The sequence below is a fragment of the Canis lupus genome, chromosome 20 (genome assembly GCF_011100685.1).
Source record: "Canis lupus familiaris isolate Mischka breed German Shepherd chromosome 20, alternate assembly UU_Cfam_GSD_1.0, whole genome shotgun sequence".
NCBI classification, from domain to species: Eukaryota; Metazoa; Chordata; class Mammalia; order Carnivora; family Canidae; genus Canis; species Canis lupus.
This window is the reverse complement of record NC_049241.1, coordinates 25,332,646-25,359,344: the sequence shown is the minus strand read 5'-3', so window position 1 is coordinate 25,359,344 and position 26,699 is coordinate 25,332,646. Positions and strand designations below refer to the sequence as shown.

Genomic DNA, 26,699 nt, shown 5'->3' with positions numbered 1-26,699 from the left:
GTGCTGAAAAATCAGCACACTTGGATCGGCCAGTCCACCTGCCTGGACTCCATCTCTTTCTCTCTCTACTGCCATCCTCTCTCATCTCCTCACTTCCTCTCTGCAGGTAGTTTTATGCTCTTTACTGCATACTGGCTCCTTCTGCTTTGATCATACTTGAGACCAGAACACTCCAGCCTCTCTTATTAGCAAGAGACTCTGAGGGCCAAACCCAAATTTCCAAGAAAGAAATGATGAATGTCTTAGTTAGAGAAGGAGTCCACCTCAGGTCCAATCAGCGATGATATCATGAGGTGATGTCAGACTGAGAGGCCCTCCAGCCTGCCCCCCATTGTGTAGGAGACCCAGGAAGTAGGTGCTGACAGGAAGGGCATGGACAGGTTTCCCCAGGAAGTGAGAGTGGAGGCTGAGAGGTCATCACGGGTAGAGGCTTGTCTAGAACAGACGCACTATGCTGAGTCCCGGGGTGAGCACCACTCATTTATTCCAGAACTATTCATTCAATGCCTACTTTGTGCCAGGCGCTGTTCCAGATGCTGAGGATACAGCAGAGGCAAGAAAGACAGATAAGAACCATGCCCTCCTGGAAGCCTCATTCCATACTACAAACAATTCTACATTATAGCAAATAAGAACATGAGCAAGATAACTGCAAATAGTGGTAAGTAAAAAAAAAAAAAAAAAGTGGTAAGTACATGGAGAAATTGGCAATTTGATATAAGGTGATGGGTCGAGAGATGGGAAAGTTATTTTCAAATTGCCATTTAGAGTGTCCTGTTCTGTCAACTGGCTAAAAATACTAAAAATAGTGCTCAGATCTGGTTGTTCTGTTTATAAAGGAGGAAGTGAAATAGAGTTCAGAATGTTCTTTGCAGTTCTCCGTCTGCTTGTCATGTGGGGGGACAAAGCATCTAGCTTAGGCTGGATTAGGGACAGTCAGGCCCTGGAGTCACCATTTCTAACCCTCTTTTGGAATTTATTAATGCAGTCCTGAGTGGCTCAGGACATGCCACATTCCAAGAGCCACTTGCCTCTGCTTGATTTGGGGGCCTGCCTAAAACAGGCTTCAGGGGGGGGACGCCTGGGTGGCTCAGCGGTTGAGCGGCCTTTGGCTCAGGGCATGGTCCCGGGTTCAGGGATTGTGTATTGCATGGGGTTCCCTGCAAGGAGCCTGCTTCTCCCTCTGCCTATATCTCTGTCTCTCTCTCTCTCTCTGTGTATCTCACATGAATAAATAAATAAAATCTTAAAAAAAAAAAAAAAACAGGCTTCAGGGGAAATAGAGGGGATGTGGCAGGCGAGCAGACTCACCTAATTACCTCAGTGTCAGTCCTCTCAGACTTTCCCCACTAATCTTCTATAGAAAGCCTGCTGCAAAGGGCAGGGCTGTTCTCCAGCCATTTTCAGAAATAGCAACAAGCTAAGTTTTACTGAGTGCTTAGTATATGTTAGGCAGGGTTCTAAAGCTCTACGTGTAGTAACTTAATTCATTTCTGTAATTCTACTACGAGGTAGGTACTACTAGTATCCCCATAATACAGGTGAGGAGGTCAAGGCCAAAAAGTTTATAAAGCTTGCTTGAAGTCATATGATCGAACTAGACTTCAAATCTTGGTGTTTTGGCTTCAAAAAACCATGTTTTGTTTTGTTTTTTATTTTTTCTTTAATGAATAATGCCCAGTTCTAGCTGATTCAGACTGTCTCTGGCTTCTCTCAAAGTAAGTATTAAATCAACTAAATGACTACATCATGCTTACTATCTTCATTGAATTTTCTACTAAATAAGTGCCATATGCATATCCAATATCTTTCAAAGCTCCTATTCAAATACAGAAACAGAGAGTGAAAAATCTTGAATTTTAGGTCCAACATAGAACGATTCGTGTTTGTGTGAGTTTGGTTTGATTTTTTTTTTTTGGCAACTCTTCCATCAAACCATTATAGTCTGATACCCAGTGAGGGGAGGAAGTATTGTTTGACACTTGTCTTCATTGAAACACAGATTGATTGGTTCCAGAGATTTGCCTTACGAAAGTAGAGACTGGGAAAGTATTAAGATACTAAGACAAAGAGAAGCTCCACAGAAGAGTTTCAGGCATCAGTAAGCAGGTGGGGCAGTAGAGGGGGCAGGGCAGCTTTTAGAAGCTTCTAACTACAATCCTCAGTAAGTGTAGTTCAATGTATCAGTTGAACCCACGTCTGATTTACTAGAAGAAATAGGAGAGCTCATGATTTTCTTTTTCCTATTTCTCAGCTTAAAAAAAAATTAAATTGAGGACCCCTGGGTGGCTCAGCGGTTTAGCGCCTGCCTTCAGCCCAGGGCTTGATCCTGGAGACCCGGGATCGAGTCCCACGTCAGGCTCCTTGCATGGAGCCTGCTTCTCCCTCTGCCTGTGTCTCTGCCTCTCTCTCATGAATAAATAAATACAATCTTTTTAAAAAAATTAAATTGAGATGTAATTCATATACTACAAAATTAACCTTTCAAAGTCTAGTATATTCACTGTTGTACAACCAAAACCATGATCTAATTCTAGAACATCCTCTTCACTTCAAAAGGATGCCCATATCTATTAGCAATCAGTTCCAGTTTCCCTTTTCCTTAATCCCTGGCAACTACTGGTCTACTTTGTTTCTGAATTTACCCATTCTTGACATTTCATATGAATAGAATCAGGCCATATGTGCCTTTGTGTTTGGCTTCTTCCACTAAGCACAGTATATTTAAATTTTATCCATGTTGCAGCATGTTTCTGTATGGGCTTCATTCCTTTTTATAGATTAATAAAATTCTGTTGTATAGATAGACCCTGTTTTATGTATCCATCCATCATTTGATGGGCATTTGGGTGGCTTTCATTGCTTGACTATCAGGACAAATACTGCTATCAACACGTATGTACTAGTTTTATGTGGATTTTTAATTATTTTTGTTATTATTTTAATTTAATTATTTTTAATTCTCTCAAGTACACACCTAGAGTGGAATTACGAGGTCATATGGTAACTCCATGTTTAATATCTCGAGGAGCTGCCAAACTCTTTCCCAAAGTGGTGCATCATTTATGTATACAGTAGAGTGTGAGAGTTCTGGTTTACCCACAACCTCACCAATGCTTGCTGTCATCCTTCTTTCTGGTTATAGGCTGGAGATTCTTATAGATATTTGGTTTGCAAATGGTTCTATTAGGTGGCTTTGGTTTTATTGGCTGAAGGAAAGTGAGGATTTATTTATGTATTTGTATGTGGAGAGGCAGGGAGAAAGGAGAGAAGAGGACAATAGAGAGTTTTGTCACCCAACATTGTCTAATGAATTTATCTTGAGACTCAGGGAAGAGAGGAGATGGCTCAGAACCCAAGAAATTCCTGAAAGAGCTTATAAGACTGTGCCCTATCAGGATACCTTGGGGCCCAGGGACCAGGTTCATCACGTGTGAGGATGTCTCCCCACTAATTGATGCTGGGATGTTGGACAGCAGGGAGAGGGGCTGAGAGATACCAACCTGGTGGTGGTATATTGACAATGTTAATCGAGGGCACTTGGGAGGAAGCAGAGTCTGGAAGCTGTCCTCAAATAGCTAGTGGCAGTGACTTCCACAAGGGGGCCAGGGTACAAGAATCTACTGTGACAGGGCGAGGCTCAAGTCCTGCCTTAGGAGGTCAGAGTCAACATGACCTGGGAGTGAAACTGACCCACAGGTGGGCAAACATGAGTGCCATTTACACATGGCCCTGCCTCAAAGGCCCTGTGTAAACCCACATATTTTTACTTTTTGCGTTCTAGGGAATTCTAGGCCTGAGAGGTATCTATAGCTTTGACCCTAGTGAAGAAAGGGAGGGTAGAAACATCCGTGACCTTTTAAATGCTCATTTTTCTACCCAGCCTGGTGTTTCTCATTACTGTTTTACAGACTGGAAGGAAATGGATTTTGTGCCATGTAAATTATTTTGAGTTTATGGTCTCTGGCTAGAAAACCAGGGTTGTTCCTCAGAGGATATTTTATGCCAGTCCATTAGCATGAGCTCCTTATTTATGAACCAATAAAGCATGACCTGCCTGAGCCTTGTAATGGAATCTCCCAACTCATAATTAATATTCAGGTAAAGCGCCACCACATTAATCTGCTTTCCCTCCCATGGTAATTGGTGTTTAATTTTTATTTTATTAACCAGGATTGGTAAATCTTGGGAGATTCTGGTTTTGGGCATTTACTCTAAAGAGGCTCCTATGTCGTTTATTGATACTTCTCTGTACACAAGGAAGCCTATGATGCATTAACTTGCTATGTACTTTAAACTTTAAGAAGCCCTTCTATGATCTCACTTGGGCCCCATGCCTACTCTGAAAGTCAGAGTAACGGAGATATCACAAAGCCCCATTTTAACTCATAAGGACACGTAAAGGCTCAGGAGCAGTCGCAAGTGGCAAAACGTGAATCTTGTCCTGATTCTCTCAACTCTACACAAGTCCTGTGCTGCATTTATAAAATCTTCATAATGAAATTTATAAGGTGGTTTTATTGACTTGATTTATCAAATTAGTTCTGTCCTCCATCTCTCCTCCGCCCCACAAAGCCAGTGGGTAAATATACTACTTCAGAAGCCAGTGCTTAGAGCTAAAACACTGTCAGGATGACTGATCTATTCAGTTAAAATAAAATAAAGTTCTGCCCAAGCAAAACAATTTTAAAAATCAGATACAAATGAGCAAGGGGATGCATTTTTTTCCCCAAACACTTGGCCTCTCCTCCCCTCCAAAACCATAAAATCAATTCTCCTACATGCACAATAGTCTGTGACAAACTTGAATTGGCATATTGGGTTAATAAACTATTATGAAAATCAATAGTAATTAAAGGGAACACTTAGCTGACAAAGTTGATAAAACTGAATGTATTTGTGAACTCTTCATTTTCTTTTCCCCCTTAATTGTTACCTCTGGCTGTCACAGCTTTTAATTGTTTGCTATCCAAATATCAAAAAACTGAACTAGTGTGGGTATTCCTGGATAATTTCAATTACTAAAAGCAGGAATTGGTATTCCCTTTCTTTCTTTTTTTTTTTTTTTTTTTTTTTTTTAGGATTTTATTTATTTATTCATGAGAGACACACAGAGAGAGGCAGAGGGAGAAGCAGGCTCCCTGCAGAGAGCCTGATGCAGGACTCAATCCCAGGACCCCGGGATCACAACCTTAGCCAAAGGCAGATGCTCAACCACTGAGCCACCCAGGCATCCTGGCATTCCCTTTCTTTAAAAGAACTTCACTAAGCTTGGATTTATCCTCTAAACTCTGTCAATGAGCACTATGATTGATGGTTACATGGAAAATGGTGACCAGTTGCTTTCCTATGAAATCAGTATAAATGGATTTGGGATGTAGCAGGATGTACCAAGTTTAGATATTTGACAATTTCTTTTTTTTTTTTTATTTGACAATTTCTTGATTGCGGATTCCTAATTACTGGAAGAATCTTTCTTTTCTCTTCTATCTTCCCCTTCCTTACTCTTGTGGGGAATGTGTTGTAGAAATGGCAAGACACAGAACCAAGATATATAATGGAAAACCCACCAGAAAATTTACTTTCACTGCTAATGTTTCCAGAGCCAAATTTGGGAGACATCTGAAATCTGTGACTTCATAGGTCTAGTGAAGGATAGATGCTTTTATTAGAGTTCAGGGAATTTAGGTAAACTGCCTAGAAAGATGCAGCTCCAAATCCAGGCCTATTCTTCAATGAGAATTTTTGTTGGCCTAAATTATCTGGATAACTGACATAATATTTTTTCATTCATATCTATCCACCTATAGAAAACATACTCCATATCATCTATAAGCCTGTAGGGAATCAGGTCAGTCTTGATCATGCAGGGACACACAATCCCTGACCTCAAGACCTTCAGTCATCTACTCCTCAAGACATCTCATCAACCAACACAAACCCACATATTAAAAAGGAGGCAAAGTGTAGAGGCCATAGCAGCTGAGCTCTGCCTGTTGGCAAGAATGACAGGGGGAAGCTAATTGCAGTGGTTGGTTCCAAGGACATGGTGAGTGGTCTCCTGCTGGGTAGCATAGGGGAGCTTAACAAGAACAACCACCCTGCCATTTCCTGGTGGTGGAGAAGGATACACCATCAATGAGATCAAAGTTTCTAAACTGGGATGACAGTGACATCATGCTCACCAACCAATACATTGCAGAGATGGTGTGACATGTGACTGATACCCACCAGTGCTCCATTGATGCTGTTCTGGAGATCCTATCCCGGGAGCATCCCTATGATGCTGCCAAGGACTCCATCCTGTGCAGGGCCGGGGACATGTTCATGGGCCCTCCCCATAGCCATGCAGCGTCTCCCCACACTTGCCATCAGCCCTTCTCTAAGTTTTGAGCCCTGGATTTCCAATTCCCTACCCCATCCCACTCCACTGGGAGGCTAGGTGAGGTAGGAGCTTCCAAGTTGCTTGGCTTTGCCATTACAGTCAAGGCTGGTTAGGGAACAGGAAGCCTGAGTCTTATCTTCACTACCTCTTCTCTGTGTTGTTATGTTGCATCATTGTTGGTATTAAAGTAATATTTTCATTTCTCCCCCCTCACCAAAAAAAAAAAAAAAAGAAAAAAGAAAAAGTTAGAAAATGTCAAAAGGAGGCAATACCATACAATAAGTATTTTGAAAAGAGAAATAAAGGATGGTGTGAGAAGGTGATGGGTGGTCTCTGGGAGTTCATGTCAGTCTTCTTAGAGTGTATTAGTTTGCTCGTGCTGCCATAACACTATGACAAGACACCCCAAAGACAGGGTGGGGGCAGGGGTGATTAAACAACAGATATTTACTTTCTCACAGTTCTGGAGTCTCAAAATCTAAGATCAAGGTGCGGGCAAATTGAATTCTCCTAAGGCCTTTCTTTTTGGCTTGCAGACAGCTGTCTTCACACGGTCCTCCCTCCGCATATTAGATCCTAATCTCTTCTTAGAAGGCCACCAGTCACATTGGATTATGATCTCAAGTCCCCTAAATTACCACCTTAAAGGTCTTATCTCCAAATACATTCCGAGGTACTAGGGGTTAGGGGTCCAACATATGGATTTAAAGGGGACACAATTTAGTTCGTAACACATGGAAAGTGACCTTCAAAGCAGGACTTGAAGTAAAAGTAGAATTTACTCAAGTCAGGCACCACGGAAGAGGGAGAACATTCTGTGTCAAGGGTAACCCACACATCAAAGCCTGGAGACAAGAGAAAGTGGCATGTGTGGCACACAGCAAGCTCTCTGGGATGGCTAGAGTCTAGATGGGTCAAAATCTGAGGCTGAGCATAAGGAGGGCTGGATTGTGGTGGTTCTTGCCACCCAAGTTATGGTTGGGACAAGGGGGCACTTGGAAGAATTTTAGGCAAGGGACTGAGGATCGGATTTGCATTCATCTAATACCTCAAGGGCGCTGATGGGTGCCTGAACACATAGCAGGAGCCCTCCATAAGCTGGCAGTAGGCTGTTCCCCTGTCACAGAGAGACCGAGGGGCCGAGGATGACCATCCTCCTTGCATACCTGGGTGCAGTTAAGGAAGCTTTTTCCTGTAGGTGATCTTTTTGGATCCTGCCAACTCCATGCTGGGGACACCAGGGCTCAGAGAGGTCAAGAGAGTTGCTGGAGGAAGGTCACGAAGCTAGCATGCGGCGAGCCTGGACTGGAGCTCTAGGCTTTCAACCTCTTTGCTCCAGCCCTTTTGAGGAAATCAGCCTCCTTTCTGAGTGATGAACAGCATTCTCTAGCCTCTCTTCCAAGAAGCCCTGCAGCACATAGTTCTTTGTGGTCTACTCGACATCCTTGTTAAAATGTTCACTCTTTCAAGGAGGAAAAAAAGCTGTCATTTGAGAGGCATTTACTGCCATAATTACAGCCACCATTTGGCGAAGTTGAGTGAGAAAACCCCAGTGACTTAAAAGACAAACCACCATATGCCACAATCTGTCAGGGGCCAGCATTTGACAGAAAACAGTTTGATGGAAAGTTTTCTGTTGTATTTTCAAAAGAGACAGGCATGTTACAGGGAATCACACTGATACATTGATAGAGTTTGCTCATTACTGGGTTGTGTTTTTTCAGCCACTTTTATGTGCTATCTTCTCATCTCCCCCTGCCCCCCACCCTGTCCTTTATCAAATCTATGCCCCAAAGGGCTGCAGCCTCCCTGAGCTTTCTGGGTACCATTAGCAAAATCACACTTCTTTTCTTTTCATCTTTGTCATCTGGCCCTCTGTGGTCCCCAGGACTGTTTTGTCCAAAACCTAGACTAAGAAACTCTTCTCATTATGCTCCACTAACTTCTCCATGCCAAAAAGAACCAGAAGAGGTGGCTGGTGGTGGTGATGATCTTTGAGTACTGCCGGCTTGTGACCCAGCTGAGATTTCTACAGTGCCTACCTCTCTCCCCTTCCTTTGTCCTTTGGGTCCCATTTAGCCTTCTCAAGGCCCCACTATCTCCAAGGCCACTTGGCCTTGACAGGAGTCTGACTAAACCCTATTATTTGACCTGAAGTTTAGCCTAATAAGTAATCCACACTAGAAATTAATATCCTAAGCATCATTTATACTAGTGTGTCTCAACCCAGGAGGGATTTTTGTCCCTCAGGAACATTTGAAAATGTTTGGGAACATTTTTGATTATCACAAGGTGAGGGAAGGGTGTCAGTAACATCTAGTGGGCAGAGGCCAGGGATGCTGCTAAACACCTTACAATTCTCAGGACAGCACCCCTGCCCCCAATCAGAAAACTCTCTGGCCCCACATGTCAGTGGTGCTGAAGTTAGGAAACTATGATCTAGACAACCACTAATACCTAAGACTTTATTCTATGCCAAACCCTATGGTGGAAATGAGGGATTCTGTGAGAAACATATTGTTGCCCCTCAGTCTAGAGGCATTATATATAACTTAGAATGTTTTCAGTTACAAGTAACAAAATGCCCAAAGAAGGGCTTAAAGATAGTTGTAAGTTTCCCATGTAAAAAAATCTGGAAGTAGATTGTTTGGGGATTGGTTAACTGAACGATTCAACAATTTCAGATGTCTGGCTGGGTCAGCTTCTCCACAATCTTTCTGGTTTTCCCCTCAGGGTTGCAAAATGGCTGTCACCCTGCCATTCTCACCAGACAACCCTCAAGGCAGGACAGATGAGAGGCATAAGGATCTCCCCTCATGAATCCATTCTTATGAGGGAGAAAAATTATTTCCAGAAGCTCCCCAAGACCCTCATATGCTTCATGCCAAAATTGGGATACCTGCCTGTCTTTAAACCCTGCAGAGATGGGATCCCTGGGTGGCGCAGCGGTTTGGCGCCTGCCTTTGGCCCAGGGCGCGATCCTGGAGACCCGGGATCGGATCCCACGTCGGGCTCCCGGTGCATGGAGCCTGCTTCTCCCTCTGCCTGTGTCTCTGCCTCTCTCTCTCTCTCTCTCTCTCTCTCTCTCTCTGTGACTATCATGAATAAATAAATAAAATCTTTAAAAAAAAAAAAAAAAAAAAAAAAAATAAACCCTGCAGAGAAAGTTGGGAATGGGATTGGTATGAGTGGCTTAGACCAGGACTTAGCACACTTTTTTTGGTAAAGTGCTATGTAGCACATATTTTAGACTTTGTGTGTAATATATGATCTGTGGTTCACATTCTTCTACTTTTAATTTTTATAACCTTTAAAATGGTTAAAACTATTCTTAGCTCATGGGTTGTAGAAAAACAGGCCATGGACCACAGTTTGCTGATCCCTGGAAAAAGTGCTTTCCAATACCTGTACAAAATCAGGATTCAATTAGCAAGGAGGATGGGGATAATGGCTGTTGGTAGGCAGATAACTGTGTCTGCCATGGAAAGGTGCAAGTACGACGTAATTGTAATACAGTGGTACAAGTGCTATAAGAATTCATGCAAGAAGCTGTGGTAGCCAGCCTCAGAGATAATCCTCCATGGTCCATGGCTCCTAGTCTTCATACTCTTGTATCAGGTTGGTTTGTTGGGCTAATGGAAGAGACAGTATATGACTTTAGAGTCCAGGTCATAAAACACATTGCAACCTCTACTTCACTCTCTTGGAGTGCCCATGCTGGGGGAAGCCAGCTGCTATATTTTAAGATACTCAACTGCTGAGAGGCCCACATAGTGAGGAACTGAGACTTTCCACCCACAACCAGCACCAGCTTGCCTGCCATGTGAATGAACCACCTTGCAAGCAGCTCTTCCAGCTCCAGACAAGTCTACAGTTGACTGAAGCTTGGGCTGGTACCTTGACTGCAACCTCATGAGGGAGGCTGAGCCAGAACTTCTCAGCTCAGCTGCTTCTGAAATCCTGCAAAATAATCCCTATTTGTTTCAGGTTCCTTAGTTTGGGGCAGATTTATTATACAGCCACAGACAACAAATACACAGGCATCTAGGAGGAGGGATGGCAACGTCTTGTTGTTAAGACTCTTAGTATGGAGTTTTCAAATATTAGTTTAGACAGTAAGGTGCGGCGGAGGGGGGATGCAACAGAATTCGATTTAGGAAACCTGGAACCTCCAGTTCATTTGTGAACTTGGGGCACACTGACTCACTTCTTTGGACAGCATAAGCAAATCCTGGGGAAGAAAAATGAGAGAACTATCAAAAGTTGGTGAAATAAACCTATATATTGTGATGCAAGGCTCAGTTCTATTTTCTCTGTGGTAGTAAATAATGTATCTTTCTTTCCTATCACCTTGAAACAAAAATGCAGAAAAACCCATGGCAGCAGGTGAGGGCGGGCAGATTATAAGTGTCCGACATCAGGAAAAGAGACTATGCAGGGAGTAGTTGGTTCAGAACCAAGGACAGTAGCCTACATACCTCTACCACTTCCCCCCACAGAACACTTGGGGCTTGATATGCATTTTATGGCATCCATTCTTTGATATATAAAATTAGAAGAGTTGAATCATATGCTATTTAAAACTCAGCTCTGATCTGTAAATTCATGATTCCAGGTTATGTGCACAGCTCTCAAATCCCTGTCAAATCCCCTGTTCAGTTTCTGCCAATGCAGAAGGTCAGTTCTGTCTCTTAGATGGACATAGCATTAAAGGTGATATATTGAACTCACATCAATTTACTGAGGAAACGAGGACAAGCAAAGGGTGCTAATTTATTTCTTTTTATTCAGCTCACATTTACTGCTGTTTGCTATCATTTGCCAAGCCCTGCAGGGGATAAAGGAGGGAAGTCACAGATTCTTTCTACAAAAAGTCTGCAGTCTAGAGGGGAAATGACAAGGACTCAAATAACTCTTCTTTCTGCATTTCTCCTTCCTCCTTTATATATGCACTGTACTCATCTCCTTAAATAAGACTGACTCTCAGAGAATGATCTTATAACAGACATTTTTACTTTGGTGTGGGTTTAACTCACTGTGTTACTGTGCACTTTAAACCTCATCTATCTTATGGAATGGGAGGTTTAATCATCTGTTAAAGAAATTTATTTTATTTATTTATTATTATTTTTTTTTTGTTAAAGAAATTTAAACCCATCATCACCAGACATCTTTTAGTTTGGTCAAGTCCACTGTTAAATTTCTTCATCTGCAAAATGAGGCTAACAATATCGACACTTGCCTATTTGTTTTTGTTTTGTTTGGTTTGTTGGAGAGAGGGGAGAGAGAGAGAGAGAGAGAGAGAGAGAAGAAAGAGTGAGCAGCACTCAAGTGGGGTGGGAGGGGCAGAGGGAGAGGGAGAGAGAATTTTAAGCAGGCTCCGTGCCCAGAACAGCACCTGTGGGAGGGCTCAATCTCACGACCCTGAGATCATGACCTGAGCTGAAATCAAGAGTCGGGAAGTTTAACCAACTAAGCCACCCATATTCCCCAACATTGCCTATTTGTAGCTTTTGCCAGCTTGGCACTCCTCATTCCAGGGCTGAGACGGTAACCCTGTGATTCCATGTGGCTATGATTGGACTGTCAATCAAATCTACTTCCTGGCCACTGGAGTAGCCATAGCTCCACCATTCATAGAGATTGGTTCGAGGGGGTGGGTACAAGGCCAAAGCAGGATCACTTAAAATCTCTACACATGATATGATTACTGCCTTATCTGGAATTACAGTCTACAAGGATGATGTAAGCTTTAGCTGCTTGTAGGAAGACATCTACAAAGGAGAAGATGGTGCTAAAATGTTGAAAAAAAATGAAGCTAAGATACAGAGAGGGAAGGAGCAAGAGAAAATGAGAGAGAATAATGAGAGAGGTAGAGTAGTTTGGCTTCTGGATCTAGCCAGGCCTGAACATAGCACATTTTATATAAGCTGATATATTCTCTTTTATGCTTAAGCACGTTTAAGATAGTTTCTTTCATTTATAGCTTAAAAGAATCCTTACATGCTAATTATAAGAGTTATTATGAGGACCAAGTAAAATATTTGAAAGCCCTTCATCAAACACAAAATATAAAAACTGCAGGGTGCCTGGGTGGCAAAGTCAGTTAAGCATCAGACTCTTGATATTGGCTCCGGTCATGATCTCAGGGTTGTGAGATGAAGCCCCATGTCAGCTTCCGTAGTGGGTGTGGAGCCTGCTTAAGATTCTCTCTCCTCTCTCTGCTCCCTCCCTCGCCCCCTGCTCTCTTAAAAAAAAAAAAAGGAAGAAAAAAAGAAAAAGTATAAAAACTGAGGTAACGGTCTCTGAATTAACCCCTTTACTCTCGCCATACATTTCCAAGTGCATAAATAGATTCTACTGCATTCAATTGTGTCCTGCAGCCTGATGATCTGATAATGGGGAAAATCTTCAATTTTCCTTCTTTTGACATTACGCTAGTGTGTTTTATTTATTAAATTTCTCCGTGAACTAAATAAATAACCTGAAAGATCTCCATGTTCTTTCAATATGGGTTAAAAATGCAGAGCTGTTCAAAGTTAAGTGCAACCAGCTTTTGGCATTACTTGGTAATAAGAACCTTAAGGGAATCATTGTCCCCTTGATGTTTTGCTTAAATTGCTGTTGAATGGCTGCTGCTCTGAGGGATAGAATCCTCCACCATCCACTGCCCTTGATTGCATCTGCGCTAAGATGAATCCATCACAGTGGCATTCCTGAAATACTGAGGCAGGGCAAAAACTTTGGCAGGTGTTTTCTCCAATTAATTTCTCTCTCCCGACCTTCTCTCTCTTTCTCTCTCTCTCTCTCCTGTGGGAGGCAGAGGCAATTTAGAAAAAACTTAACTGTTCCAATGCGTTTTTAGGAAGTCCATTGAGTCTTGACTTATAGTCAGAATTGTAGTTAGTTTTATTTTTGCCTCCAAACTTAAAATATCTCTGCTGGAAACATGGAACTTGGCCTTTTCTCCAAAAGTACGTACATATTTGGAACATGATTTAGACATGTTGAAGGTGTGAAGGTTGAAGTGAGGGCTGAAGTGGGGTCTCAAATTTGGTGGATTTGAGCTTCCAGCTGATACAGGTGGTTTTGAGCCCTCCAGAAGCCATTGAGCTCAGGAATTCCTAAAAACTAATCTAGGGGTGCTTGGGTGGCTCATTTGGTTAAGCAAATGACTCTTGATTTCAGCTTAGGTCATGATGTTATGGGTCATGAGACTGAGCCCTGTGTGGGGCTCCACATTCAGCATGGAGTCTGCTTGAGATTCTCTCTCCCTCTGCCTCTGCTCCTCCCCCCATTCATGTGGTCTTTAAATAAACAAACAAAATCTTTTAAAAAATTGATCTATAGGGATACCTGGGTGGTGCAGTGGTTTAGTGCCTGCCTTTGGCCCAGGGCACAATCCTGGAGACCCAGGGATCGAATCCCACGTCGGGCTCCCGGTGCATGGAGCCTGCTTCTCCCTCTGCCTGTGTCTCTGCCTCTCTCTCTCTCTCTGTGTGTGACTATCATAAATAAATAAAAATTAAAAAATTAAAAAAAAAAGAACAGTACTTAAAAAAAAATTGATCTATAGCTTGTAGGTTTTTCTGATAAGGAATTTAATAACTGAAAAAAATGCTGGTTTCCTAGTTTTTCATTATTATTACACATGGAGTCTTTTCCTAAAAAAAACCTATTAATTACTAAGAGATTACTGATGCTTATTCAAATTTGACATCCAGGGACGCCTGGGTGGCTCAGCGGTTAAGCTTCTGCCTTCAGCTTGGGGCTTGATCCTGGAGTCCCGGGATTGAGTCCCACATCGGGCTCCCTGCATGGAGCCTCCTTCTTCCTCTGTCTATGTCTCTGCCTCACTCCTTCTCTGTGTCTCTCATGAATAAATAAATAAAATCTTAAAAAAAAAACAAATTTGACATCCAGAAACTGAATTTAGTGTGCTATCACAGTTACTGAGGCCTCAGATTCAGTGTTAGTTGACCATGTGCCAGCTGTACCCATCCTGTCTCTATTCCTCCTTATTCCAGGAAGATCAAGCTCATGACCTAATTTGGGCCTTTGGATTTGCTATTTCCTCTGCCTTGGAATGCAACTTCTTAATTTTTCACACATTTGTTTCCATATTGCCACTCAGGTATCAGCCCAAATGACTCCTCAGGGATGCCTTCCCTGCTCATCTCATTAAAGTAGCCACCTACCAGTCACTCTCGGTCACCTTATCCTACTTTGTTTCTACATTGCTTTTTATGTTTATTGCCAGTCTCATCCCTGGAATTTCTCTAAGAAAAAGGGCCTTGTTCATCTCTTTCATATCTATATCACCAGCTTCTAGAAAACTATACCAATGCAAGGTGGACACTCAGTAAGTATTTGCTAGGTGAAAAAATCTGGCTTCCATGCAACTTTACATAATTGCCTGCAGATATTAGATTCCTCCTGGACATTGTGAGGAAGCAGTGTGGGTAGATTATGGGTGTTTTTTGCTGCACTAAAAGAATGTTTGCAGGCTTTTTATTTCTTTTAAGATTTTGTTTTTAAGTAATCTCTATACCTAATGTGGGGGTCAAACTTACAATCCTGAGATCAAGAGTTGCACACTTCGCCAACCAAGCCAGCCAGGCACCCTGATTGTAGGCTTTCTAAAAGGCTTAGAGTCACTAATCAAGAAGGGTTCTTTACTAGAGGGGTGCCTGGCTGGCTCAGTTGGAGAACATGTGATCTTGATCCTGGGGTTGTGGGTTCAAGTCCCATGTTGGGTGAAGAGATTACTTATATGAAAATAGAACTTAATAAAGAGGGCTCTTCACTGGAATTCATAGATGGGTTCTAGAAGCCTGTGAATCTTCTGAAATTTTTATACATATTTTCCTGCAAAGAAATGAAATAATGTTCTTGTTCCTAGTGGGATGGGAAGCACTGTCTAAAGCTGACTTGCCACTAATTTAGACTGAGTCCAACCCAGTTCACCACACCAAAGCACACACCTGGGCAGGCAGCATTTTTTGCCTTTCCAGCTCAGGCATTCTACATTTACACTCCAAGCAAGTTGCAAATTGAGTACTCTTACTTGCCTCTATGGGCTTTTCAAAACTGATTGTATATGAAGAAATACTTAAAACTACAGAAGTTCCAAAGAATTTGTGGACAGAAGTGCAAAAATAAAGCAGAAAACATGTTTGAAAACTCTGATAACTTCTTTGTTGCCCCAAACTCTATGGGTTTGTACTATAGATATGTTTGAAGCACTTCAATGTAGTTCACTTCTACTGTCAGTATTATAGGATGCCTAAGATTTCAGCTCTGGAGTCAGGTGGACTTCTGTTCAAATCCAGGCGCAACTACTCTGTGTGATCCCGCACAGGCTACTCTTCAGTTACAGCATCACAAATGGTACACTAGGGCAGCCCAGGTGGCTCAAGGCAGTTTAGCACTGCCTTTGGCCCAGGGCCTGATCCTGGAGACCCAGGATCGAGTCCCACGTCAGGCTCCTTGCATGGTGCCTGCTTCTTCCTCTGCCTGTGTCTCTGCTTCTCTCTCTCCTCTCTGTGTATTCTCAGAAATAAATAAATAAATAAAATCTTAAAAAGAAATAAATAAAGTCCTTTAAAACAAAACAAAACAAAACAAAATGGTACGCTAGCCTTGGAGGGTTGGAATTGGGGTATTATATGCCAAGCACTGTTCTTGCTACTTCATATATATTTGCTCAGTAACATAGCACAACATAACATAACATAATGTGTAATCTTCATACGAATCTGTAAGGTAGGTCATTTAAAATCATTGCCATTTTATAGAGTGGAAGACTGAGACACAGAGGACAATGACACACAATTATTAAATGTCTCATACATATACAATCCACACGGCCTGACAGATAGTGGGGCATGTCATATGGTCTCTGGAGTTGCTGAAATGACTATATGAAAAGATGAATGTGGGTATCTGAAGCCCAGCACAGAGCAAGCATTGAATAGAGGTGACTGTTTCCTCTTGAGAGCAGTTCTCCTTGTTGAAATAGTTGGCATCAGAGCTACCCTACATATAGCCCAGTCCCAAAGGACATTATGAATATTCTATTTTTGTGGACAGAAATGCAATACGGGTAAACCCAACCTAGACTGCAAGATGTTTGTGAAACATGTCTCTGTCCTAGGTGACAGTGACAAGTGCAGCCCAAGTGTGATTGTGTAGTCTTCAGGGCAGCGGTTGTGGGGTCCTCACATCTGGCTGTGTGGCATGACTTTGAATATGGTCTGACTACTTGTTCTGGTCAGGTTCTCTAGTCATCCCTGCAATTATTTCAATATTCTTTTTAAAAAGATTTTATTTATTTATTCATGAGAGACACGAGAGAGAGAGAGAGGCAGAGACATAGGCAGAGGGAGAAGCAGACTCCCCATGGGGAGCCTGATGCGGGACTTGATCGCAGTACCCTGGGATCATGCCCTGAGACGAAGGCATATCTCAACCACTGAGGCACCCAGGTGCCCCTATTCAATATTCTTTAGTAAACATTCCCCCGCCTTATTTTTGTTCACTGTATTCTATTTGCTTGCAACTAAGGACTCTTGAGATTTTCATTGCATTGGAAAATTCGTCAAACATTTCTAGAGTAGCTACTCTCTGACAGGATCTGGGTACAGCAAGAGCCACAGAGAAACTTCCTGCTCTCAAGGAGCTTATCTGAAAACCAGCCTTACTCTTCCTTTCCTTCTTTCCTGCCAGGGGTCATTCTGCTGGTAAACTAGCTCAAGCCTCCTTCAACCTTTCCTAAGTGATAAGTTTTAGTTCTGATACCATCCTGGTCCCTGCCCCTGATGCTTGACACAGAATATTTGTGGGGAATCTACATAGAGAGTACCAGGGACTCAATCAAATTGGATTAAGTCCATATACATACATATATATATATATATATATATATATATATATATATATATACACATACACATATACACATATGTATATATATACACATATGTGTATTGGTTCAGGAAACTGAACATTTTAGGGCCTGTCACCATCAGGCTGCCAGTGGCTCTGCACTTAGTGTGCTCAGATTGCCATAACAAATAGTACATACTAGGGTCTCACACAGATATTTACTGCCCTCTGTTTGGAAGGCTAGAAGTTCCAGATGAAGGTGTGGGCAGGGCTGGTTCCCTCTGGGGCTGTGAGGGAAAATCTGTTCCATGCCTCTCTTCTAGCTTCTAGTGGTTTGCTCACAATCCTTGGTATTCCTTGAAATGAGCCTGCTTAAAATATTAAGTAGCAGAAAATAGAATGCCTCCATCCAGCATTCCACAAAATGAGACTGATTTAATTCTTCCATGATAGAAGGTTCCTGGCTGAGGAACAGCTATCCTCAAAAAACCTGGGGTCTTCCCAAAACTCCTCGGCAGAAAGAATGCAGTACTTTCCAAAGTTGCATCTAAGTTACGGAGCCCAGAGCACTCACATCTCCCCATTACGCATTTATATCCACATTTCCATTTGAAACCAAACTTCCTGGAAGCTCACTCACTCATGTGACAAGGTTCTCACGAGAAAAGACACTGTGCCTTGAGCACTTATTAATATTCATCATTATTTCTAAATGAAGACCAAAATGAGATGATGTTGTCAAGGCTTATAAAAATGCATTATGAAAAGTCACCAAATATTGCTATGCAGAGGATGCGCCTAAAGCCTTAAAGTACACTCAGTACATTCTGGTCCTACTTAGAATCACACTTTCATTAATCCAGAGGGCGAGTAAGAGCTGCAGGTGAGTATATATGGTAAATAAAGCACAATGGAATACACTGAGCATTAAGATTATTGGCAAATCTGGCTTTTGATAATAGACCTGGTTCTAACCCCAGCTCCAGCCCTTGTACTCTCTGGGTAAGTAACTGAACTCCTGGAAGCATCAGCTTCCTCATCTGCAATATGGAAATAATATGCCTCACTCATAAGGTGGTTTTGAGGATCAAATAGTTTAACCTATGAAATCATATTGCAGAGCACCTGTCTATAGAATACACACAGCAAAAATGGCAATCACTGTGAAGTTAAACAAACAACTTTTTTCCTTTAATAATTAGAAAACCATAAGTGTCCTGGATCCTTTGGCTTGAATATGATCTTGACGTAAATGGAATCTCTGAAAAACCACACCTGGAGAGTTTTTTTTTTTTTAAAATCTCAAAAAGAGGTACCCTATCACATTGCAAAAGGAGTGTTTTATTGTGTAGTAGTCTGCGAGATGACTAAGTTATATCTCTAACTGTTTTTGAAAAGCCATCCATGCATACATACAGTGCAAGAGTTCTTTTTCTTTCTTTCTTTTCTTTTCTTTTTTTTTTTTTCCAGTGCAGAGTTCTTTAAGAAAAAAACTGGAGCAAATATTCTGGCATCTTCATCAAAACCGAGAAAGTGGTTGAGATGTTATATAAGCGTAAAGGACTAGGGATGATGGACACTGTTACAGCCAGAAGGGGGGAAACAGAGAGGGAAGTTTGTAGATGGTGGCATCCTTTTGGAGTAACAGTGTCTGGTTTCCTATAATACGCTGCTATAATATAAATTCAGAGGACAGTCTTGGAGCCCAGTAAATCAAAATTACATTTGAACCTTATTGATTAAATAAAAAATATCAAAATCAGTCTTCTCCTGAACCTATTTGCAGTTACAGGATATACCTGAATTTTGACACCACTGAGGGAAAAAAAAAAAATGCCAACTAAAACAAGGTGCTAGAGTTTAGTTTACTTGATTCACCTTTTCCAAGTCTAATGGCACATTACACTTAGCTAGTAAAGTAAGCGGTATTACTGTGGACAGGAATCAAAGGTGCCTTATATTGTCTTTTTTCTTAAGGTCCCTCATAATTTTGTAGGACCTAATGAGGATTTCAATTTTTGGTCACCTTAATTGTGTGCAGAAGGAGTAAGAGGTGTTAAGATGGGGTAAAGGGGAGATGCTAAGAAATCCAGCCCCCCTTACCCAAAAAACATGCAAGGGAAGAGGGTGTCTAGTCTCTTTATGTGCCAGATAGTTGACCCTATTATTCTGATGATTAATGACCTGAGATCTCCTTCTAGCCCTATAACTTTGTAATTCCAAGAATAAAGTCTCTCTCTAGCTATCAAGGCAATTAAGGTAAGGATCACACTCAGGTAAAAGTGAGATTATGGCCAGAGTCATCCAGATAATTAATAATAATCCTCTGCTTCCCTTTGGCATTGGAAGCCTGGAATGTTTAATCAAAAGAAAGACCCTTTTGAGTGAGCGATGGATGGTTCATCAGATTCACTGAGAACCACAGACACCTTGGTACCACAGCTGATGGGGTGTCTGCCTTGCAGAATTTGGAAAGTGCTCACATAGCTGGAGTGAACACAGTAGAGAGCCTTATAGGTTTGGGTAATCTTAGCGATAATGACAAGTAACAAGAAGGCTCTGAACAAAGAAGTTATTCCAAAAACCACCTTTGCACATAAGAAACACAGGAGGCGCCTAGCAAAATTGTTGAGATAGAGAAACTTTTGTTTAGCAACAATTTGCAACACTTTAGTTCTACCTCTCTCCTTTTGAGGCTATTCCCCTTCCTTGTAAGCATCTCTTCTCCCCTCCAACTCACCTTGAATACCCGCTCTTGCCTTTTGGTCCTACTTATGCTATGGAACCTTCTTTCTTAGATGTGCTCTCCCCTGTCTTATGATTGCTCAGGGGATAGGAATGAGTAGGATGATTCGGATTCATTTCAAACAAGGAGTCACCATCTTTGAAGTCACTTACCACCTATAGCCCAAAAAGCAATACTTGTCTTTTATATATATAAAGATTTTATTTATTCATGAGAGACATAGAAAGAGGCAGAGACACAGGTAGAGGGAGAAGCAGGCTTACTGCAGGGGGCTGGGGAGCCCGATGTCGGACTCAATCCCAGGACATGGAGATCATGACCTGAGCCAAAAGTAGATGCTCAACCACTGAGCCACCGAGGCAATCCGAAATACCCATCTTTACCACTTTCTTCCCCATGCTTGGAATGAAAAGCAGCTGTCCCATAGTGTGAGGAAGTCACAATATTTTCCTTGCTGCCTGTACTGATTACAGTTAAAGGGAAGGACCCACAGCTATTTCTAAAACTTTAGTACATAGCAGTAGCTCAGCAAAATGTACTCAGAACCATGGACCCCACCTTGTGCCTGAATTTTCTGAGGCAACTCTTGAGAATAGGAAATTTTCTTGTCATTTGTTGAATTTGAGGAAGGATACTAATCCCGTTCCGTGCGGTCAAATTGGATTCATTTATAAGGAAGAAAGGCCTGCCAGTAACTGTTGTGTAGCAGATAGTTGGCCCAAGCTAAAGGCCAACAGTTCCGGGCATGCTCTGACCCATCCTGGCTGGCCACATCCCACTGATGTGTGCACTGCGTAACCTTCTTGTTCTGCATCAGAGTCTCTTCTGATGCCCCCCTGGCGCACGGAAGGTGTAGCTCAAAAGCATGGGCCATCTTCAATCAATGGGGCAGTGGAGCTTGTGGGCTTGCGGATGAATCCTCTAGCCTGCCTTCCTTTAGACAGAAAATTCTGGGCAGCATTTCATGTGCTTTTTCTTCTTTCTTTCTTTCTTTCTTTCTTTCTTCTTTCTTTTTCTTCTTCTTTCTTTCTTTCTTTCTTCTTTCTTTCTTCTTTCTTCTTTCTTTCTTCTTTCCTTTCTTTCTTCTTTCTCTTTCTTTCTTCTTTCTTTCTTTCTTTTTTCTTTTTCTTTTCTTTTCTCTTTTCTTCTTCTTTCTTTTTCTTCGTTCTTTCTTGCTTCTTTCTTTCTTCTTCTTCTTTTTCTTTCTGTTTTTCTTCTTTCTTTTTCTTTTCCTTTCTTTCTTCTTTTTTTTCTTCTTTCTTTTTCTTTCTTTCTCTTTTTTTTCTTCTTTCTTCTTTCAGAGAGAAACAGACAAAGAGAGAGAGCATAAGCATGGGTGAGGGGCAGAGGAGAAAGCAGACTCTCTGCTGAGGCAGGGAGCCCAAGCTGCTGCTCCATCCCAGGATTCTAGGATCATGACCTGAGCCAAAGGCAGATAGATGCTCAACTGATTGAGCCACCCAGGTACCCCTCATGGGCTTTTCAAAGACGGCCTAGTGGAATGGAGCCCCTGATGACTAGCCCTGCCAATGCCAGTTTCAGTTCTACCCCTACTTTCCTTACTCTTTTGTTTCCTGGGATTCTCCCAATAGATTGCTTATACTCAAGACCTTGTCTTAGGGGTTCCCAAAGAAATAAATCAAGGGAGTGGCATTTTCTGATAATATTCTGTCCTGTGTTTGGACTATAAGTGTCCCTCAATTACTTTGACTCATTAAAGTTATGATATGTCTTATCCTAATTAAAGTAAGAAATGTAAATTTTTAAATGAGTAATATATATATTTAAAATGCCAGCAAGTAACATAGGAGAAAAGCCTTCAAGAAAGCATAATGAGAATGAAAAATAAGTTGAAGAATGATTCATTAAGATGCTTATATAATTGCGTAAAGTCATACAAAGTGACATCTCATGTCATTGATGGCTACATATATTTGTGGCTGAAGGACACATTCTGGATTTGTGGTGATAGACCCCGAGGAGGTAAACCAGAAAATGGGGCTTCTAAGTGGTTTACAGAGGATTTCAATTCTATCTGTAACTTTTTTTTTTAAGATTTTATTTATTTATTCATGAGAGACACAGAGAGAGACAGAGACACAGGCAGAAGGAGAAGCAGGCCCCATGCAGGGAGCTTGAAGTGGGACTTGATCCCGGTCTCCAGGATCACACCCTGGGCCAAAGGCAGCGCTAAACCGCTGAACCACCCAGGCTGCCACTATCTGTAACTTTTGTCGTATATTTTATTCTTGAATTTTTATTTAATTAAAAAATATTTTGGGATCCCTGGGTGGCGCAGCGATTTGGTGCCTGCCTTTGGCCCAGGGCGCGATCCTGGAGACCCGGGATCGAATCCCACATCGGGCTCCTGGTGCATGGAGCCTGCTTCTCCCTCTGCCTGTGTCTCTGCCTCTCTCTCTCTCTGTGTGTGACTATCATAAATAAATAAATAAAAATTAAAAAAAATATATTTTATTGTCAAGTAACATCCATACCCAATGTGGGGCTCAAATTCATAACCCTGATCAAGAGTTGCACACACTACCAACTGAGCCGGCCAGGAGCCCCTGTCATATATTTTAAAGAAAATATTTGAAGAAAATTTTACAAAATGTTAACTTGTTCATTTGGGTTGGAAAGTATGAAGGCATTTGTTATATTATTCGCTGTCACACATTTAAAAGGTTTCCCAAATTCAAAAAAAGCAATTTTAAATGTTTTAATAAAACTCAATGAATTCAAAGCCTTGAAAAATAACAGATGACCTATACAAACTCAGTCCCAAACCATAATAGGTATTGCCAATTTGAAATATGTTCTTCCAGATGTTTTTTCTAACTGAATATCATTGACTTGAAACGTAACTTTTAGTCTCGCTGTCTCCTCAGAGCTTAGAACTTCTCTTGTTGACTAGGGTAACTAGGGAGAAAGTATTGATAAGAGAAAAAATTTAAAAATATATTAATTTTTTCCCCATAAAGTGTGAGATTAACACTAGGAGATGAAATATGGGGTGTGACATTTCATGGTCACACAGACAGGGCTCCCAATGTAAAGAATGTTTGTTCTTGCCCCAGATGTCTGAACACCCAATCCAGAATTTTTATCAGGATTAAATCAAGTTCAACCATAGTTCTATCTTTTCTTCTGCCACCCATCTATAAAACTATAACATACAAGGTTTCTCTATCTGCCATAAGAACTTTCGGTTACTGGGCTATTTTTTTCTCTTTATGATTACAAATAAGCCTTCACTAAATCTGCAAACAACCTACAGTTTGGAATCTCGTGCATGGCTGCAACTTGGTATTATTTAATATTATTTTTATTAATACATGTGTTGGGAGACAAGAGAACATTTTGATAAATACTCATGAAATGTGCCAGATCGATGCATATTTAGAGTATCTATTTGCACAAAGCAATAACGTGAACATATGGCTCACAAGTTCTGAAGCCTGATACTGTTAGATAGATTGATGCTGGTAATTTATCATGTGCCGCTAGAAGCAAGAGAGATGGATTGTAAAAACCCTTTAATTGCTTCTGGCATCTAGGCAACAAACCTTTCTGGCCTTTCTCTCTTTGCCCACAGACTCATCAGCATCTCTGTGAAGTAAGATTCAAGGATGAAGTCAATATGGAACTTCTCTAAGTTTTCAGGAACAGACCAAGGGCTTGGTTATAAGCAGATCTAAACACAAAACACTACAGAGATAAACACCCCAATTCATTTTCCTCTGAGTTTTTTTTTTTTTTTTTTTTTAAGGGACCTACTGCTTTACATCCTGCAAATTGTTCTCTTTGTTTCTCTTCTCCCCAAACCCGGACCGGGGAACCAGGAAATAATAGCTTCTAAGGGCTGAGGGGAGATGGTGGGGAGTAGGCGGCAAAGCTATGGGAGTGATTTTGAAAAACTCTTGACTCCTTCAGACCCGCCAGCACCAGAAACTATAAATAGGAACGCTTGGCAAGAAGGGCAGAAGGGACAGACCTTTGAATGCTCTCGAGCAAGAGGGAGAGAGCAGGGATATCTTAAATATTTGGTACAAAAGCCACTTCATTCCTTTACAGCAGAGCTGCTTGGCCTTATGGGAGAGCATTTATCTGAGCAGGATTCAGAGCTGAGAAATTTTGCTGCAGTGGCTGCTGTTGATCTGATGGGATTCTTAAAAATCCCTCTTTGCAGGGGGCAGAAAAGTGGACAACCTTTTTATCTGGAGGAATATTTGTCTATTACATGTCTCTTAGGGACTGAATGATGCCCCACCACCAATCCATATATTGATACTCCAAACCCCAATGTCAGATACGGCCTTTCAGGAGGTAATGAGTGTTTGATGGGCTCCTAAGGGTGAGGCCCTCATAAGAAGAGAAGAGGACACCAGAGATCCCACTTTCTTACCTGGAGCACAGGGAAAAGGCTACGTGAAGACACAGCAGAGGGCGAAGTTCTGCAAGCTGGGAAGTGAGGCCATGCCAGGACCCATCCTTGTCCCTGCCTTGATCTCAGACTTCTGGCCTCCAGAACTGCGAGAAAAGACATTTCTGCTACATAAGCCACCCAGCCTGTGGTTTTCAATTAGGGGCTGTCTGAGGGGACATAGTCAATGTTGCTTAATGCTGGGAGGCAGATTCTCCTTCCTTCCTTCCTTCCTTCCTTCCTTCCTTCCTTCTTCCTTCCTTCCTTCATTCCTTCCTTCCTTTCCTTCCTTTTTTTTTCTTTTCTTTTCTTTTCTTTTCTTTTCTTTTCTTTTCTTTCTTTCTTTTTTTCTTTTTCTTTCTTTTCTTTTCTTTTCTTTTTTCTTTTCTTTTCTTTCTTTTCTTCTCTTCTTTCTTTCGAGACACAGAGAGACAGAGACATAGGCAGAGGAAGAAGCAGGTTCCCTGTGGGGAGCCCGATGAGGGACTCAATCCCAGGACCCCAGGATCATGCCCTGAGCCAAAAGCAGCCACTCAATCACTGAGCCACCTGGGTGCGCCAGGAGGCAGATTTCATTTCATTTGGGTCTATGAAAGGCACCAGATATATATCAAGGTGTGAGTGGTAGCAGAGTGGTTAAGGGAATTGGCTGTGGGACTGGACAGACCTTGTTCAAATCCCAGTTGACCACTTACTAGGTGTGTGATCTCTGGCAAAACGACTGTCCCTCAGTAGGTTTCTTCACGTGTAGAAGAGGAATAAGAATAGTTTATACTGCAAGATTGTTGTGAATTGTTTATACTGCACTGATGCGTGTGGGGCTTGCTGCAGTAGCTGGCAAATGGTACTCTGCAAAATGCTAGCTCTCACACCGAGGCGGAGGGCCTCATTTGTGTGGAGTCGGTTCCGCTTCCCAAGTACTTGCATAACCATCATTACATTTGATTTTTATAGCAATCTTATGAGATTCGTTGGGAAGGAAATATTAAACCCACTTGAGGAAAGAGGAAACCCAAATTCAGAGAGGCCAAGAAACCTGCTCAAGCTCAAATTTCTAATAAATCTAATAAATCAAGGAGGCCTAGGCTTCCATTGAAGGTCCCCTGACTCCCAGCTCAGTGCTCTCCTCACTAAATTTGTTGTCTGAATTCCTCTCTGCACCACCCCCTTCCCCTTTCTTCTTGTCTTTTTTTTTCTCCTCAACAAATATACACCAAGTTTCTATCATGTTCCAGGCATTTCCCTTTCTTCCCTTGGACTCCTGTGTTTCTTTTCTCTTCATTCACTGCGACCTGGATGCTGTGTGTGTGTATGTGTATGCATACGTGTGCACCTGCCTGGGAGTGTGCATGTGTGTCCACGCTCTGCCATCCTGGGCTGTCCTTCTCACTGGGGATGACCCTCTGCCATGTGTCTCTTCTCCTTACCTGCCAGTTTTTTTAGCTCATAGAAGTCAGCACTCAGCTTTCAAGGGCATATTATAAATAGAGCCTTAACAGCCAACTCTCTTTCCTTATCTGAAAGCTGACACCAAGCACAGGCAACCGGGACAAAAAAGAAACAGAACAGGGTCAGTGGTGGAGCAGATAATCAATATCTTTAAGTGATATGAGAGCAGAGAATCCCAAAGGGACGGTGGGAGGAGACCTGAAAATGACAGCCTGAGAAAGCCCGCTGGGCTCTTCCAGGGAGGGAGGGATGGGGCATTGTTTCAAATAGCAGGTTCCATATTACATTTGTTGTTGTTGTTGTTTTAATTATAAAATCTAATTGGTTTTATTCAGTGATCCACGAATGGGGTGGCATCCCATCTCACAAGTAGACAGGTGCTCCCCATATTATAATTTTTATATTTGGAAAAAAAACAAAAAAAACAAAAAAAAATCCCTTATTCTCACAGTACAAATGACTAAAATTAAAACTGTAGAATCTTGACCCCTGAAGCTATGTAGGAGTTGCAGCAGGTCCCAACGGGACAGGAGGTGGGCTCTGAATTGTGAGGTGAGATCATTACTCTGCAGTTTTGGCCATTTGGGACATGAATTCTAAAAGTGGAGAAATGCTTTAATGCGGAGTCTTCGGAAGGGAAGCAGGGCCGGGCAGTTGGAAGGAGTCAGTGCCGGAAAGGTTCCCATAGAGTTTAAAAAAGACCATCAAATCTAACTCCTTTGTTTTACAGAGGAGGTGGCTGAGGTGTTGAGAGAAGTCACTGGCATGAGGGCTAATAGTCGTCCTCACCCAGCACTTGCTTTGACCTA

At 41.9% G+C, this 26,699-nt stretch overlaps 1 protein-coding gene across 12 annotated transcripts in view; it reads left to right on the top strand.

Moving 5' to 3' along the window:
- The first annotated feature begins 417 nt into the window (after nt 1-417).
- SLC25A26 (solute carrier family 25 member 26) overlaps nt 418-26,699 on the top strand; it is a 196,316-nt gene continuing 170,034 nt past the window's right edge. For 2 of the 12 annotated variants that reach the window (XM_038565895.1, XM_038565894.1), the window contains exon 1: nt 429-661. The gene's annotated coding sequence lies outside the window, so the exon portion shown is untranslated. Of the gene's footprint in view, nt 662-26,699 lie in introns of all 12 variants that reach the window. The other 10 variants (XM_038565905.1, XM_038565900.1, XM_038565898.1 and 7 more) reach the window with 10 other exon arrangements.